Source organism: Panthera leo, chromosome A1 (genome assembly GCF_018350215.1).
Source record: "Panthera leo isolate Ple1 chromosome A1, P.leo_Ple1_pat1.1, whole genome shotgun sequence".
Taxonomy (NCBI): Eukaryota; Metazoa; Chordata; class Mammalia; order Carnivora; family Felidae; genus Panthera; species Panthera leo.
In genome coordinates, this window is record NC_056679.1 from 77,881,021 (window position 1) to 77,900,700 (window position 19,680).

Here is a 19,680-nt window from a genome sequence, read left to right on the forward strand (position 1 = left end):
GTTTGTGTATTTTCATATCACTCAGGTAAAGTTGGAAATGACAGAGCACAGACATCTATTTTTTAAATCAATAGGGTAGAAAATGAAAAGCACTTCTGTTTATTTATATTACCATATATGCAATCATCTTAGCTAATCAGACATAATATATTCATTTGTATAGCAAAATAAATGCATTCATCCTAATTATAGTCCACACGTTTTTGCCAAATGGTGCAAATATACCTCCATTTATATTTTGTATGTTAAAATTGTAGTTTAAAAATAGGACTATGTATAAGAGACACTTTTTACAAAAAGTGCCATATATACATATGTAACAGGGATGAGTGTGTGTTGTTTCATATAATTTATAACAATTTCTGTCAGTACAGTGAATACTGAAAATGTGTTTTCAACACATCTAGGTACATTCAGGATAAGAGAAGTTAACCCAGTCTCATGATGTAAATCATATTTTTGTTATTTGCCATATTTTATTTGAAGCAGTAATACAATTTTATAACAAATTTGAATGTTATAGTACACAGTGTACTAGCCATAGCAAGCAAACATTTACATTTGGTTTTTCATTTACAATAGATTTCTTTTAGAATATACTTTCTATTTTTCTGTACTGACATATGCAATAAATTGATAACATTAAAAGTTTGATTAATGTCTTAAGATAGTTTGTATTTAGTCCCCCCCCCCCCCCCCCCAGTTTTCTATTAGCCTAAATTATATGGTAGAACATTAAGGTTTCCTTAATGGTTAAATAAAATTTCTGAATTTGTGCGGAAATTAATGAATTTTTATTGTAGTAATGGTGTGGATGATAAGTGTAAGTTAGATTTATATTCTCTTTTTTCATATTCTCCCACAGACATTTAATTTAATAGTAAATGTTTTCTGTATATGAGCTGCTGGTGAATGAATAGGCCCCAAAGCATTTGATGAGTTAAATGAATCTGGGAATGAATAAATTTTAACTGTTCACAGTCCTGTTGTGTTCAGATTTCATAAGTGCCTTTTCACAAAATTCTGGTCTTTTATTTTTCTCCCATTACTATTGAGTTGATGGTTGAAGATGATTAAAAATTGCCTGATGCTCATTCAGTCTTCAAGAGTCTGTAGCTTGCTTTCCCTGACAAGAAACTCACATGCTTCAGTAGTGTCAGAACCAGTTGGATAATAGGAAATGTATTACAATTACAGTACAATACAAAATGTCACAAACCTAAATGGCTGTCTGCCAGTGGAGATGAAGAGTTCACTTATTCGAGACCACCCTTCATGAACAGATGTAGGGGGAGATAGGATCTCCTGTAGATTTCCCTGAGACTGCCAACCTGAATCCCAAGAGGAAGTAGTTTTGAGATTCCTCAGTTCTTGTTCTCCAAAAAAAAGTTTTCACATTCCCATTTCACTCTCCAACTCTTGTTTTACATTCTGTTGCATGCTAAAAGTCATCAACAGTTGGGTCTGTTCAGAGAATAGACCAGTTACCTTGTTAAGGACAAGGGAGGGAAAGACATTTTTTGAATACCTACAAGTGTTCAGACCCGAGTGTAGAGCATGCTAGTGACTATTGAAGCCCCACAACAAACCTTTGAGTAATTTGCTCAGGAGTAATTTACTCTTTAGGAGCACTTCCAAAAAACTCGGCTGTCAATCAAAAATGAGAAATATTACGCAGCAAACCACACTTTCCCCAAAATATTTGTTTTTCTGTAGGAAAAGCTAGAAGTTAGCCTTGAAATACTTCTCATTCTCTTTTTTCAGCCCTTGATAGATAATAGATCACCAAAGCTGAAAAAAATAGGGGAGTTCTCTTCCTCGTGTACTGAAATAGATACTTGGGAAACTGATTCTTTTTCCAGTCCGATTTCTTTTGCATCCTTAACCACCACTGCCGTGAAATGATTTCACAGTAGGTAGGTCTTCTGTTGAATGCTTGTGACATGCCAGGGACTGTCCTGACTCCTTTTTGTTCTTTATTCCTGATCGCTGACTAGTTTGTAGAACTGGTTTCCAACTTCACTGATCTCACTCCTTGATCTTTGTCCTGTTCTAACTTGCCAAAACAACACACCTTTCCCTCACAAAGGGCACTTAGTGACTGCCATCTCTCTTTAGAGTCAGACTTCTTGGTCCGTAGGGTCCTTCACAAAGTAAACTTAGTCATGTTCTAGAAGGTGGCGACTCTTTCAGGAGTCCGACTCCTTTCTCTTCTATGTAGTTGAGCATGCCAGGGGCTTTCACCTCTAAATCGAATGCCGTTTCACCTCGTTAGGCTCCCACACCCATAACCCAAATTCCTGGTAGTTCTAGGAATAGTTTCTCCTTTCTGTAGAGCAGTTGCCCTCACTACCTTTTATGGTTTGATACTTCGTTATATTCACTTCAGTTCTTTGTTACTCACTGTCTGATTTCCCTTTTGTATGTCTTTCTTCTGCAATAAACCAAGATCTGACAGGCTGCAGTGTGATTTCTTTGTGTCTGACCTAGCACCTAGCACCATGCTGAGCCCTTTCTGGTGCTTAGTAGGTGTCCCATGTGGAATGTGTTCACCAAAGTTAGCCCACATTTTTCCTTCTCTAAGAACGAAGATACACGAATGTTTTGTATTTCTTTAAGGTTTAGACAAAACTTGTAAGGGAAAGGAAATGCACCCACACACACATACCTAGCCGGTGATTAAAGTAGAAACATCAGAAGTTGCCCCGGTGATTAAATCACCCTTCAGAGGGGGGAGAAAAAGCAATAATTATGCAGGACGCATGCCACTTGCAGGCTGTAACTCAAGCTGAGCAGAGGAGGGAGACAAAGGTGAAAATACACTTAAAAAGAGACAAGGAGCAGGGAGGGTGGGTATGGAACAGAGAAGAGATGTGATCACTAAGCCTGGCAGTGACTAGTAGAAGTGGTATAGGGTAAGACAAGAAGGACCACAAAGCTAGCAGGCATGCTGGCAGAAAGCCAAAGAACCCCTTGTCTTGAGATTTCTACTCTGGTTGGTAGTGATTATGCCCCAGTTTTGTTATCTTCCATTATAATCATGTACCTGGAGTTCCCTATAAAATTTTTTTATCGTGATCCCTATTATTATTTTTTAAGCCAATAAGATATGCATCTCATGTGGCATATTGGTATGTTTGTGGCCTTTATTCCCAGGACATATTCCCTGGGGTATAAGTGAGTTCAAGGCTCCTCTAGAGACCATGCAAGCCTCTAAACCCAGAACAGACTGGGTTAGGGAGAGGGAAGCTCAAAATCTCTGGAGACCATTGGTAAACAATTGTAGCAGTTCTCCCATTGCCTTGGACACAGAGTTGGCATCCAAGAAATACCAGGTGAATGAAAAATATCCCGTGGAAATAGCAAGTACTCCAATTACAATGATATTGATGGAAAATGGATGTAAATACCTCTGCACTCCAGAGACATCTGCAAGAGCAGTCCTCAAAAGGCTGCACTACGCATTACAGGGTTCATCTAAGTATTGAAGTTAGGGTGATTATGAAGGTCATGGGGCCAGTGTAAGTGACATTTTCATCATTGAAACAGAGAAAGGTTAGCTTGCGTGACATACTGTGTTTACTAGAATACCAAGTAGTTGGGGTAGGTGGCTAATAATGCTTTACACTGTCTTTCCATTAAAAGAAATAGAAATTCTTGAGGGGCAATTTAAACATTTTCATATACTCTTGATGAATTGTAGGTTCTAGACCATCGTCCTACAGGTCCTACTAGAACTGTCCCATGAAGACCAGTGTTCTCGGGTCGACCTCATATTTGGCATATGTATATTGCATATCTTAATTATTTGTCTTTCATTTTTCAAGGGGGAGCTAATCCAAAATACAAACCATTTGTGTTCTAATAGTGTCATGTGTTTCCCTTATTAGAATGATTGTTGCTTAGAGCCTAAAATTTAAGAAAATAGATTTTTTTTAAATTTTTTTAACGTTTATTTATTTTTGAGACAGAGACAGAGCATGAACGGGGGAGGGTCAGAGAGAGGGAGACACAGAATCGGTAACAGGCTCCAGGCTCCGAGCTGTCAGCACAGAGCCCAACGCGGGGCTCGAACTCACGGACCGCGAGATCGTGACCTGAGCCGAAGTCGGCCGCTTAACCGACTGAGCCACCCAGGCGCCCCAAGAAAATAGATATTAATGGGGAGTAACTCACTGCCCTTTAATTCTTCCTTATTGTTAGTAGAACTGGAGGAGAAGAAAGGACGAGGGGCCAATCTACCTGAGAAATAGGTCATTTTAGCGAAGGGTGTTCTTATCTCATCCTGAGCTTTGGGAAAATGCAAAGGAGTGATGATCCTGGCATGTGAAAAAAGTGCAGACCTAGATTATAATGGGGCACAGAAAGTAGCCCTCTTTTTTACTTCCCTCAAGATTAAAGAGCCCTGTGGCATCTTGTTGGATTCCCCTTTCCTGCTAAACTTCTCACTTCTTCCTCTGGAGACATTAGTCTTTCAATTCTCGTCCCACCCCCACTTGTTCGTTCTCTACCCACCCTTTCATTATGTCATTCTTGTTGTTTTCAACAATCCGAAGCTTACAGAAAAGGTAAAGGTAAGGTAAAAACTTTTAAGGAAGCATTTGAAAGTAAATTCCCAAGGGAATGCCCCATCCTCTCTGAATACTTCAACGTGTTTTTAGTGAACATTCTCCTGCATGTATACTGGTAATGCAACCTATAAAACCAGGAAACTAACACAAGTCCATTACTACACCTACTTCTCAGATCTCATTCATATTTGGCCAGTTATTCCAATATCATTTGTGGGAAAAGGGTCTCCTTATTGAGTGTAGGTGCAGAACCCCTCAACAGAATACTGTCAAACTGAATCCAGCAAAATAGAAAAGGATTACGGACCCTGATCAAGACCATGTGATCCTTATCATAGGAATGTAAGATTGGTTTAGAACCTGAGTTAATGCTATACATTAGTCAGCTTGGGCTGCTCAACAGAATACCACAGACTGGTGGTTTAAACAACAGACATTTATTTTCTAACAGTTCTGGAAGGTAGAGGTTCATGATCAAGGAGCCAGCAAATTTGATTTCTGGAAAGAGCTCTCTTACTGGCTTGTAGATGGTCTTCTTGATGTGTCCTACATGGCCTTTCGTCTGTGAGTTGATGTAAAGAGATCTCTTCCTTTTCTTACGAGGATCCCAGCTATCAAGTTAGGGTACCACGATTATGACCATATTTAACTTTATCCCTTTAAAGGCCATATCTCCCAAAGCAGTCACACTGAGGGTTAGGGCTTCAACATAGGAATTTCTGGAGGACACAATTCAGTCCCTGATACCATATGAACAGGAAAAAGCATTTGACAACATCCAACACACTTTCTTCATGAAAAACACTCAACAAACTAGGAATTGAAGGAAAATTAAGCTCATAATGAACATTTATAAAATGCAGCTAACATTGTATTTCAAGGTAAAAGGCTGAAAGCCTTCCTCCCTAAGATCAGGAACAAGACAAGGATAGATACTCTTGCCACTTCTATTCAACATTATACTGGAGGTTCTGTGCAGAGCGATTAGGCGAGAAAATAAAAAGTATCCAGATCAGAAGGGAAGAAGTAAAACTATACTTCTAGGTGAAATGATTTGTATATAGAAAATCCTAAGGAATCCACTAAAATCAGAAGTAATAAATGAGTTCATTGAGGTTTCAGGATTCAAGATTAAGGTGCACAAATATTTATATCTATGTACCATTAATAAATAGCCCAAACATGACAGTGTTGTGGGTTGAATTGTGTAACCCCCAACGGATTTTTGACAAAAATGCCAAGACAGTTCATTATAGAAAGGACAATCTTTTCAACGGATGGTGATGCGTCAACTGGATGTTCACATGCAAATGAATAATTTGGATTCCTACACCACACCGTACAAAAAGTAACTCCAAATGGAACGAAGACCTAGAAGAAAATGTAGCCACAATCTTTGTGACCTTGGTTAGATTAGGCAATGGTTTCTTAGGTATGACACCAAAACAAGCAGCAAAAGAGAAAAAAAAAAATAGGTAAATTGAGCTTGCTAAAAATTTTTTAAAATGTGCCTCAAAGAACATTATCAAGAGAGTGAGAAAAATAACCTACACAATGACAGAAAATATGTAGGCATCACATATCTGATAAGGGACTTGTTTCTAGAACATGCAAACATTACAACACAACAATATAAACACAACCCAATTTAAAAATGGACAAAAGGATTTGAATACATTCTCCAAAGAAGATACACACGTGGCCAATAAGCACGTAAAAAGATACTCAATGTCATTAGTAATACGGGCAGTGTGAATCAAAACCACAATGAGATAGTGCTTCACACCCACAAGGATGGATATAATCAAAAAGAAAATAAGTGTCAGCGAGAATGTGGAGAAAGTTTCAACACTTACATTGCTTGTGGTTATGTAAGAGGGAGGAGACATTTTGGAAAACAGTCTAGCAGTTCATATAATGTTAAAAATGGAGTTAACATATGACCCAGGACTTCTACTCTTGGGTATATATCCAAGAGAACTGAAAATCTGGTCACAAAAAACTTGATTGTGCACAATTATTCATAGCAGCATTATTCATAATAGCAAAAAAAGTGGAACCAATCCAAATGTCCATTAAGTAATGGTTGAATAAACAAAATGTCATGTGCCCATACATGAACGTAATGTTATTCTGCAATAAAAAGAAATGAACTACTACTAGATGCTATAACATGAATGAACCTTGAAAACATTATACAAAGTGAAAGAAGCCAGTCACAAAAGACTGTGTATAGCTGGCCCTTGGACAACACAGGTTTGAACTGCGCAGATCCATTTACACACGGATCTTTTAAATAGAAATACAGTATGTAATTTTCTCTTATGATTTTCTTAACACCTAGTTTCCTCTAGCTTTATTATAAGCATACGGTGTATAATACATATACAAAGTATACTTCAATCAACTGTTATTGGTAAGGCTTTTGGTCAGCAGGAGGCAGTAGTTAAGTTTTGGGGGAGTCACAAGTTATATATGAATTTACGGCTGTGTGGGGGTTCAGCCCCCTAACTTCCGTTGTTCAACGTTCAACTGGACCATATGATTCCATTCATTTGCAGTGTCCAAAATGGGTGCCTCTGTTGAGACAAAAAAGATAAATGGCTGTCTAAAAGAGGCACTGAGGGGAAATGGGGAGTGACTACTGATGGATACAGAGTTTCTTTTTGGGGGGATGAAAATGTTCTGAAATAGATATTATCTACCTGTATTCACTATATGAAAAGGCTTCACCTTTAAACCTGTGAAGAGCGTTGCAGGTAAATTACATCTCAATAAAGCTGTTATAATAGGTGAGAGCATTTAGGAATATTCTAAGTAAAAAAAAAAAAACTTGGATTCAAATGATAGTGTTGGATCTGGATAAAAGTGGCTGGATTCAAGATATACTTGGGATGTAGCTGATGGGGAGGAGTGTGGAAGAATACAGAATGAATAGTTCTGTATCTCTGCCTTTAATACCTGGATGATTAGGAGAACACAAGAAGGTTTTGAGAGAAACACCAGGAGTTCCAGTTGATTTTATAATGAGTTGGAAGTGCCTGTAAAACAAAATAATGAGCATTTTTCATTCTTTTGACTGCACAGCACCCATCCTTTGCTCTGGCAGTTCTATTGGATGAGTCAGAGCTGGTCTCCCAGTGTGGGATGCTCCTCTCACAGCAAAGGTGCAGGTTCTGTCTGTGACCCAGACTTTGTCAACCAGACACACTTGCCCCAGACTTGGAAGTGGAGGGTGGTAACATGGAAAAGGAAGGCCATACAAAATGCACACTACCGTGGCGGTAGCCATGAGCAGCCGCTCAGAGGCTCCAGAGCCCGTGGCTCTGATGGTTTCCCAGATACAGGAATGCACATGGCGGTGTAGGCTCAAGGGCCTGTGCTAATGGCAGCAGCAGAGGTATTCCTGTGGGCCCAATTCTGCAGTGTGATCAGGAGGGGATATATAGACACAGAGCCTCCATGCATGATTCCCCAGTTCTTTACAAAGGTTCTGGAAGTTACCCCAAATCCATTCAGTGAAATCCTTTTCTGTTTAGTTAGCTAGAGATGATTTTTGTCATTTGCAAAAACAAGAGAAGCCTGAAGGACACGACATCCAACAGGTCATTAGGTTCTGGGGCAGAGATCTAAAGCTAGGCATTGGCGTAGCCATCAATGACCCCACAAGAATGGGTGGTGCATGACAATGTGTGCTTAATGCACCGAGCTGTATATTTAAAAAACAGATAAAGTGGTAAATTTTATGTATGTTTTACCGCAGTGTAAAAAAAAAAAAAAAAAAAAAAAAAAAAAGAGAGAGAGAGAGAAAGAGAAAGAGAGACAGAAAGAGAATGTTGAGGGCAAATGTCTAAAAGGAAGGGTAGGACCTACCCTGAGGAACTTGAACATTTAAACGATACGAGAGGAGAAGATCTACCTAGAGGAGAAAGAGAATGAGACGTCTTGTTGGACTCTGCATAGCTCGCACTTGATGGTTCAGAACAGGGCTTGCTCACCATGTGAATGAATGAATGAGCTTAATGCTCAACTAGAGGGCTTCTGAGGCTGTGGATTATGGATTGCTTATGCAAATACGCATGAGTTATCAAAGTTGGTGGATAGTATCCTGGTGAAAAAGATTAGCAAATTGGCGTCGCAGGAAAAAACGGCTTCTTTTATCACAGGGCAGAGTCCACAGGAACTAAAGTGGGGCAGGCGGCTCTCAGCCCCATCCTGCTGTCACTGCATGTGACAAGAAGCAAGGCGCCACCTCTGAAGCACTTGGGTTAACAGTCTTAACCCATAACCACGTTCTCAACGCATACTTTGATTCGATGGGTTGCTTGTCTATTAAGTAAGTTTTATGCATGGATTTAGGTCATTATCAATAACCTTCATTACTACTGGAATACCACACCTTTATTTAATTAATAACATCAACTTCTTTAGGTTGACGATAAAAATGATGGCAAAATTAACTCTTTTCTTTTTTTCCTTAGCTGGATACTTAGAGGTTCCAGAAACAAACGTATTCACAAGCAAGTGTAGAAAGAGAGTGGCATTTATGTTTAGACTTTCGGTTACCTTGAAATTTTTTGTGTTTTTTTTTAAATTTTTTAGTGTTTTATTTATTTTTTGAGAGAGAGAGAAAGAGAAAGAGAGCGTGAGCAGGGGAGGGGCAGAGAGAGGGGGAGGCACAGAATTGGAAGCAGGCTCCAGGCTCTGAGCTGTCAGCACAGAGCCCGATGAGGGACTCGAACCCACGAACTGCGAGATGAAGTTTTTGTTTGTTTGTATGTTTGTTTTGACTTACAACCAGTCACTAACCAAGAGCAGAAGATCAAGGCAGTCTATTCCAGTATTGACTCTCTGTGCTGCCATTGTAGGGGGGCGGGGCAGGGAGGTTGGTTGGTTGAGAAAGACTATCTCTGGCCTTTTTATTTTGTTGCGTTGACTTCTCTATCTTTATTTCAGTACTACTCTCTTATTGAATCTTTATAGAAAGTTTTGAAATCATTTAGTGCAAATCCTCAATATTTATTTTTTTCAAGATTTTTTGACTGTCAGGAATCATTTGCATTTCCATACACATACTGAAATCAGCATGTTACTTTCTAAAAAGAAAAAGCCTGCAAATTGATGAACTATTTATCAATTTCAGTCAAATTAATATCCTAAAAATATTCATCTTTAGGCTTTAAGTTCTCTCAGCATCCTTTTTAAATTTATAATTTATCTTCAAATAGTACTTACATTTTTCCTTCTCTTGCCTTTGTGCTATTTTAGTCAGCTATTTTGCTTCTATGAGGCTTATACATTTCATAATTATTATTTTGTCATCAGTTATTTATCTTTTTTTGTGGTAAAAGTCACATAGCAAAATGTACAATCTTAATCCTTTTTAAATGAACAGTAGCGTTAGCAATATGCACCTTGTGCTTCGGATCTCTAGAACATTTTTATCTTACAGAACTGGAGCTCTGTCCCCACTCAGTGACTCCCCTCTCCCTTTCCCCCCAGCCCCTGACAACTGTCTTTCAACCTTTCGTTCCTATAAATTTGGCTGCTTCAGATTTTTCACTTAAGTGGGAGTAGGCAATGTTTTTCTTTTTGTCACTGACATTCGCATAGCACAATGTCCTCAAGATTCATCTGTGTTGCAACTGATGACAGGGTTTCCTTCTATTTTAAGGCTGAATAGTATTTATTCCATTGTATGTAGACACCACATTTTCTTTCTCCACTCATCGGTCGATGGACATTAAGGTTCCACGTCTTGGCTATTGTGAATAATGTTTCAGTGAACATAGGTGTGCGCATATCTCTTTGAGATCCTGTTGTCAATCATTTTGGATGTATACTAGGAAGTGAGAGTTGCTGGATTATATGCTAGTTCTATTTTTAATTTCTTGAGGGACCTTCATACTGCCTTCCATAGCAGCTATAGTATTTTGCATTCCCACCAACAGAGCACGAGGGTACCGCTTTTTACGCATCCTCGCCAACATTTCGTTTTCTGCTTTGTGACCATCCTAGTGAGTGTGAGGTGCTATCTCACTGTGGTTTTGATTTGCATCTCTCCGATGATTAGTGATGTTGAACATCTTTTTCATGTGCGTGTTGACCATCTGTATATCTTCTTTGGAGAAATGTCTATTCAAGTCTTTTGCCCATTGTTAACTCAGGTTGTTTGGGGTTTGCTGGGCTGTAGTTCTTTATATATCCTGGATATTGCTGCCTTATTAGATATGTGGCTAGCAATATTTTCTCATTCTGTCAGTTGCCTTTTCATTTTGCTGTTTCCTTGGCTGTGAAAAAGTTTTTAAGTTTGATATAGTCTCAATTGTCTATTTTTGTTTTTTATGCCTGCTCCTTTGGTGTCATATCTAAGAAATCCTTGTCAAATCCAGCATCATAAGGTTTTTCCTATATGCTTTCTTCTACAAGTTTATAGTTTCAGGTCTTAAGTTTAGGTCTTTACTCTATTTTGAGGTTGTTTTGGTATATGGAATTGATGTAAGGGTCCCACTTCATGTGGGTGTCCAGTTTTCCCAGCACCCTTTGTTGAAGAGAGTCCTCTCCCCACTGTGTGCCTCTGGCAACTTTGTCAAAGATCCTTTGATCATATTCATGGCCATACACTTATTTCTGGGCTCTCTATTCTGTTCTTAGTCTATATACCTATTTTCATACCAGTAACACACTGTTTTAACTACTGTCACTTTATGCTATGTTTTGAATTTAAGAAGTGTGAGGTGAAGCTTTGTTGTCTTTCCCCCTTAAGATTGTGTTGGCTATTAGGAACCCATGGAAATTCCATATGGATTTTAATATGATTATTTCTATTCCTGCAAAAAAAAAATGCCATTGATATTTTGACAGGGATTGCATTGAATCTGTAGGTCACTTTGAGTATTACGGTGATTTGAAAGATATTAAGTCTTCCAGTCTGTGAATACAGAATGTATTTCTATTTATTTGTGTCTTGTTTGATTACTTTCAGCATCGGTTTGTAGTTTTTAGTGTTCATGTCTTCTGCTTGCTTGGTTAACTTTAACCCTCATTATTTCTTTCTTTTTAAATACTATAGTAGGTGGGATTATATTCGTAATTTCCTTCAGATTGTTCATTGTTATTGTACAGAAGCACAACTGATTTTTTGTGTGTGCATTTTATATTGTACAACTTTGCTGAATTTATTTATTGGTTCTGTTTAGGGTTTTTATGGAATCTTACTGTTTTTTACACATAAGATCATGTCATCTGTAAACAGGGACAATTTTACTACTTCTTTCCAATTTTGGATCCCTTTTATTTCTTATTCTTGCCTAATTGCTCTAGAGAACATAGGAAAAGGGAAGAGGACATGATAAGCTTTTTTTTTTTTTTATAGCATTTTTAGTACAAATATATTTGTTTTGGAATATATGAGTTCTAGAAAGATTTGCTGGCAATTATATTTTAAAACCATAAGAATTTGGGGTGCCTGGATGGCTCAGTTGGTTAAGCATCTGACTCTTAGTTTTGGCTCAGGTCATGATCTCACAGTTCGTGAGTTCGAGCCCCATATTGGGTTCCTTGCTGGGCGTGGAGCCTGCTTGGGACTCTCCCTCTCGCTGTCCCTTCCACACTTGTGCTCATGCGCTCTCTCTCTCTCTCTCTCCCTCCCTCTTTCAAAATACATAGACTTTTAACAGCATAAGAATTTAATTTTTAGTAAAATTAATGTAGGATTAGGACATTTCAATATGGAGGTAGTTGAAGTAACAATTTAATTTGGTGTCAGTGTATGAACAACACACTGTTTTGTTTTTCAGGGTTAACAGGAACAAAATGTAAATGGTCGATAAGCCCCCATGCTGACAAGGGTACAAGGCAGTGTTGCTGGAACTGTTGTGAACTGTTAATTTTGGAGACCAAATTGCATCTATGTATTCAACTTGAAGATTCATTTGATCACTTTCAACCAAGTGTTTTCACTCTGGAGTCTGTCCCCAAAATATAATTAGATGAAGGTGTGTGTAAAATTATATTTTCATGTGGCATTTTTGTAGCAGCCAGAACACACAAGCAAACAAAAAACCTGCAAAATGGCTTGAACCTCCATCAGTGGGAAATAATAGAATACATTACAGAAGGAGTTAACTCTATACTTTTTGATCTGCAAAAGTACCCATGATATATTTACTGGAGAAAATGCAGTGCAACATGAATAGTAATGGTCTATTAGAGAATATATATATGTATATGTACAGATATACACATATATGTATATGTATATATGTACATATATATGATGTGTGTGTACGTGTGTGTATACAAACTCTTGACCCAGTGATATACCTCACAGTGTCCTTGAGCTCAGTATATTTTTTTCTCATTAAAAGTTCAACACAAACAAAAATACACACATACATACACACAGAGGGGAGTGTTGGTATAGAATTCATGTTATCTGACGCGCATATAATATACACAGTAGACACATTAAGCTGTTGATATTAATTACATGTCAGGGAAATAGATTGCTGTAGGTAGGAGAAAGAAGAAAGATCAGTAACTGGCATAGAATTCAAAATTGTACTGACCTAAAGTATAAATGAAATAATGTTTAATAAAAGGGATCTTTAGACATGGGCTGAGGCTGGGTGGCTCAATCAGTTGAGCTTCTGACTTCGGCTCAGGTTCGTTAATTTGAGCCCCGCATTGGCTTTGTGCTGACAGCTCGGAGCCTGGAACCTACATCGGATTCTGTGTCTCCCTCTCTCCCTGCCCCTGCCCCCCCTCAAAAATGAATAAACATTAAATTTTTTTTAAATCAGAAAAAGGATCTTTACACAAAAATACAGGTTTTGTTGTACTTAGTATGTAAAAGATAATGTAGGAGAGTTTTTGTGTGTGATTGCTTTAATAATTTTCCCCTCCCCTACTTTACAGAAGTCTTTTCTAGGAATACGGTGTTAGAGTTTGGGGCGTTGTGGCTTGTAAAATTGCCTGAAATAAAGGAAAGTTATTTTAAATATTTCAGTTGTGATTTACCATTCTAACAACTGTCATTATACGTACACATACATATGTATTTATAATATATTCCATGTATCCCCTATCTATCCACCCACACTGATCTCTTCTTAGAGAAATGGTAGCATTCTATACATGATTTATTCTACCATGTATTTTTCACTTAAAATATTTAGGAGTATTTAAAAAATGTAAGAGAAGCACTTTCATATGGTTGAACATTTGAGGATCTAAATATAATTTGGGTACACAAAACTTTATATTGAACTTCAAACTTCAAGTCCCTTCAACAGACCTGTGAAATTTATTTGCTAGATCACCAGCTTTAGATTGTCATCACCTTATATCTGTGAGTGTCTATATTGTCTAGCTGTTCGAGGCAGAAGTTCATGAGCACCAACCCCTCCACCTAGCAACCAGATAGGAAGTTAGATGAGAACGTCAGACTGACGTCTTCCAAGTGCACAGACTCTAATTATCAAGCAGGCATGGCCACATTGGATAGAGGTGCTGGGAGAGTGTTATTCCTGGAGGGGGTGTGGAAACTCCAGACCCTTTCCCACATACCTTGCCATATGCACCTCTCCCATCTGGATGTTTACATGTATGCTTCATCATATCCTTCTAGAACAAACCGGTAAATAGTGAGTAAACTGTCATCCTGAATTCTGTGAGCTGCTCTCACTAATTAATCGAACCAGAGGAAGGGGCGTTAGGGACCTCTGATTTAAAGCACATCTAACAGAAGCACAGGTGACAATGCGGACTTATGACTGGCATCAGAAGAGGGGTGGAGGCAATCTTGTTGGACTGAGTCCTTCCCCTGTGGGATCTGACCCTCTCTCCAGGTAGATGGTGTCAGTCAGAACTGAGTTAAGTTGTAGGACACCCAGCTGGTTTTGCAGAGAATTGCTGATGGGGGGAAACACACACACGTCTGTTATCAGAAATGTTGTGAGTGTGGTAGTCATGTGAGAGCCAAAGAGATACACGGGGTGGAGGACAGAAGTTTTCTTTACAAGCATATTTGAGAAAATTTGCCGATCAATGAGCAAGAACTATGTGTCTGTCCATAGCTTTATTTTACAGTGTAAACCAGTTAGCATGTGTGCTAATTTTAAGGAGATTTTTAAAAGAGCTTTAAAAATTGTCCATGGGTTCTTCACTAATCAGGGACATGGAAATCAAAACCACAATGACCTATAACTTGTAAAGTGATATGCTAACTTTTCTATGCTAATTTATTTACAATGTGAATTAGAGCTAAGCCATTAGGGTGGCTTCTGACAAAAATTAGAAAGTAACAAGTGTTGGCAGGGATGTGGAGAAATTGAAACCACTTTGCACTGTTCATGGGACTGAAAAGTGGTTCAGCCACTACAGAAAACAGTATGGAGCTTCCTCAAAAGGTTAAAAATAGAAGTACCATAAGATTGAGAATTCCACTACTGTGTATGTATCTAAAAGGATCGAAAACAGAATCTCCAGGAAGTATTTGCACACAAACATTCTAGCAGCCTTATCCACAATAGCCCAAATGTGAAGCAGTCCGAGTCGATCATCATCCCTCCCTGATGGATGATTGGATGAACAACATGGTACTGCCTTCACCGGGGCTCTCCAGAGAGACAGGAACAATGGGATATGTATATATAGGTACGTTGTCTGCTACAAATCCAATGACCTGAGATCCGGGAAAGCTGGTGCGGTAAGTTCCAGTCTGCAAGTTCGCAGGCTCAAGACCCCAGAAGAGCCGATGTTTTTGTTCACATGTGAAGGCAGGAAAAGGAAGGAAATTCTGATGCAAGCCATCACAGGGATGAACCTTGAAGACATTATACTAAGTGAAATAAGCCAGTCACAGAAAGACAAAGACTCCTGTAGGAGTCCGCTTACAGGAGTATCTAGAGTAGTCAGCATCCTAGAGACAGGAAGGATCATGATGGTTATCGGGGGCTGGAGCAGCGCGGTTGTTTAGTGAGAATAGAGGTTCGGTTTTGCAGGATGAAAAAGTTCTGGACACGGATGGTGGTGACGGCTGCCTGCCAGTGGGAATGTACGTAACACTACTAAACTGTAACTGAAAAGTTGTTAAGATGGTCAGTTTTATGTTGTATGTTTTTTCCCACCATTAAAACAAAAAACAAAACAATGTAGGACCAGAGGAGGCATTAGAGGCAGAGGATATTCCTGGGAATCAAAACACATTTCTCTTTACCACGTAGAGTGGAATGGTCCACCATTTTTGCCAGCCTTCTAGAGCCCGAGATGATGTATAAATCCTCTTTGTGCCACAAAATCCATGACATCCAGAGGTTTCCCAAAGTGCAATAGGTTTCCCTGTCTGCATTTGGGTGACAGTTATAAATTCAGAAGCCACCTATGTTAAAGAAAAATTGAAGAGTGACTTTATAAAGGTGGTAAATTTTATGTTTTGTGTATGTTTTTAAAGAAAAAAATTTTTAATGTTTATTTATTTTTGAAAGAGAGGGAGAGAGAGTATGAGCAGGAGATGGGCAGAGAGAGAGGGAGACACACAATTTTTTTAAATGTTTTTTAACATTTATTCATTTTTGAGAGACAGAGTGTGAGCAGGGGAGGGGCAGGGAGAGAGGGAGACACGGAATCTGAAGCAGGCTCCAGGCTCGGAGCTGTCGGCACAGAACCCGACGCGGGGCTCGAACTCATGAACCGTGAGATCATGACCTGAGCCGAAGTTGGACGCTTAACTGTCTGAGCCACCCAGGCGCCCCCACACTTTTTTTAATTTTTTTTTTGAGGGGGACACAGAATCCTTAGCAGACTCCAGGCTCCGAGCTGCCGTTAGCACAGAGCCTGATGTGGGGCTCAAACCCACGAACCGCAAGATCATGACCTGAGCTGCCTTCAGACACTTAACCGACTGAGCCTCCCAGGCGCCCCTTATGTTATGAATATGTTAATGCAATTTTATAAAAAGTCAAAAAATGTCTACAGTTCATGATTTAAGATTAGTGTTCTGAAATGGTGAAGGATTTTTTTTTTAACTTTTATTTATTAAGTAATCTGGACTCCCAGTGTGGGGCTCAAGCTCACCACCCTAACGTCAAGATCAAGAGTCACATGCTCTACCGGCTAAGCCAGCCAGGTGTCCCTATAGAGGGGAAGGATTTTAATAGTCACTAGCAGATACAATTTATACTTTATTCGATTTTCCTTGTTATCCTCGGTTAATTATTAGTACTGCTGGTTGATAAGTGATAAGGAAAATTTCACAGGACTTTTGCACTGCCTCACGACTGTTTCTCCTGAGTGTGGAAACACCAACTTGGGTCTGGATTGTGTTTAATTTTTGAAAGTATTAGAAGCTCGTTATTCAGTTTAAAATATGTAAACAGCTAAAGCTGTGGGATAACAGATTATGCTTTTGGTTAAAATTCTGGAAATCACCCTCTTTTTTAAACTAGGATAAAGAGACTTATTTTTAAGACGAATAGACAAAAAAAAAATCAGTTCATTTTAAATGCAGGAAATTCAAAAGTAATTGACAATAAGACTTATGAATTCTTACTAACATATTAGATGAGTCTTAGGAGTCTCCGCAATTATCTAATACGGCTTTTACAAATTTTCTTATAAATTTGTTGGACAATCAGACGTGGTAATAAAACAGTTTGAGTACAATAGACTCTGTAGCTTTATATTTTGAGTAGCCTGAAAACACACCAGAAGAAGTTGACTATTCCCAACAGAGGACTAAATGGAATTTGATTTTACTTGAGACAGTATATATGTAAGTCCTTTGCTACCGTTTCCTTCCCCACCCCCGCCCCCCACCCCCATGGATAAATTCTCAGCAGTTGAGTTGAAGTGCTTTTGTGTTTTCAGTGTTACTAGGTATTGCTAGATTGGTTTCCAAAACAACTTTTTTTTTTTAATTTTGCATTTTTGAAGGAGTTCTCTTTTCTCCCATTCGAACTAGCAGTACATAATTAACAACTAACCATCAATGTGTGTTACTTAATTTTCATTTCCTGAATTATTTTGGCTTATTTTGTTCCCTTTCTGATTTCTTCAGAATAGGATTGTGTTTTGATGATAGCTTTGTTTTCAGTGGTCGGGTTTCATTAGTGACTGTAGCCTGGCTGTTTTAATGTAAATTGTTTCTCTTCTCATTGTTTCCCAAGGTAGTTTCTTAACTTCAGTTTTGTATACCTCTTTGTTTCAGATTTTATCTGTGAACATAATTTTACATTTTCAAGTAAACAACTCTTTGACCAGCTTTTTAAATGATTTCTATTTTTATTAAACTGTAATCAGTGTGATATTTTCGTTCTCTATTGCTAAGTGACAGACCACTCTAATTTAGTGGCTTATAACAGTGATGATTTATTTTTTGCGATTCTGTGGCTTTGTGGCCAATGCATCTGCTGGTCCCACTGTGGGTCACTACTGTGGCCATGTGCCTTTGGCAGCTCCGCGGGCCGCGAGGCTCCAGATGGCCTCCCTCACATGTTTGACACCAGATGCTGGCCCTGGGCTGGGACTTTGGGCTGCTTCTCCATTTATCTTCTCATCCCCCAGTGGGATAGACTGACTTTCTTACATGGTGGTCTCAGGGAAGCAGTCCAAGAGAGCGTAAACTGGAAATGGAGCGCATCTGCAATATTCTGTTGATCCGAGCAACTCACAAGGTCAGCTCAGATTCAGGAAGCAAGGAAATAGAGAAACTCTGTGATAGGAAGAGCTACGGAATCACATGGCAAACGGACCTCCACCGGAGGGTTTATTCTCACCGTGTTCCAAAACTACTCCTCACAGCAGCTTGTACAAAAACTCTGCCATTGTGGGGCGCCTGGGTGGCGCAGTTGATTGGGCGTCTGACTCTTGATTTTGGCTGAGGTCATGATCTCAGCGTCCTGAGATTGAGCCCCGCCTCGGGCTTCACGCTGAGTGTGGAGCCTGCTTGAGATTCTCTCTCTCTGCCTCTGCCCCTTCCCTCTTCTCACATACATGCTGTCTCTCTCTCTGTCTCTCTCTCAAAAACAACAACAACCCAACAGCAACAAAGCCAAAAAAATTCTCCCTTTTGAGGGTGGTTAATGTTGACTAAATTTTGTGTTTCTTGAACGTTTGGGAAAAAAAATCTCTTTGTCATAGATAGGAGTCATTATCCTCCTTTTTAAGAAATATCTTTATGCTAATAATATACATAATGGTAAATAATGTAACTTTGAGTATTAGAGCATCAGTACCCATAACTCTAATCCACAAGATGAATAACTGGAAATGCACAGATAAAACACTAGTTGTAGGAGACTTTCCTCCATCTCATCAGTTGGTAACATATTATAAACAAGCAAATCAAAGGATATTGCAGATGTAAAAAATAAAAGGATCTGTGTTATAGTCACACAAATGAAAATATTATGAATCTACAAAGAAACATTAGTTAAACTGTATAAATAGAAATAGGAAGAGGAGAAGATCAGAACGCAATGGAATAAACTAGAAATGGGTAAGAAAAATGAAAAAATATGCCTGGAAATTAAAACAAATTAGCAAATATCTCCTAAATGGCTTTTGAGTCACGGCTGAAAAACAAACCAAATTGTGAGATTTTTCTTGAAAATATGAATAATAAAAACATTGCCTGTCAAATCGGATTGAATCTTGCTAAGCAGTGCTCTTAGGACATATACTAGCCTATTTTTCGGTATCAAATAAGAAAGGAAATGAGTGATTTAGGCATTCAGCAGAAGTTAGAGCAACAAAACAAGAAAAGCAGAATGAAGCAAATCCTAAAGATAACAAGTAAAACCCTCTGCTGATTTCTTAGCCAACAGTACATAAACAAATTAGTTTTAGCTATCCCTTCATGAAATAAAGGGAGAAATCTCAAGTACACAATTTAAAACACAGTAAAAAGACAACCACAGATACAAAATAAATTGAAAACCAGATAAGAAACCATTTTGCATCTCTATTATAATGCGAAATTGTTTGAAATGAATGATCTCACACACAACAGAATTTAACCTCCACAGAGCGGGAAGGTTCAACTTCTCTTTCTTAAAATTTTTTTTTAATGTTTATTTATTTTTGAGAGAGAGAGAGAGAGAGACAG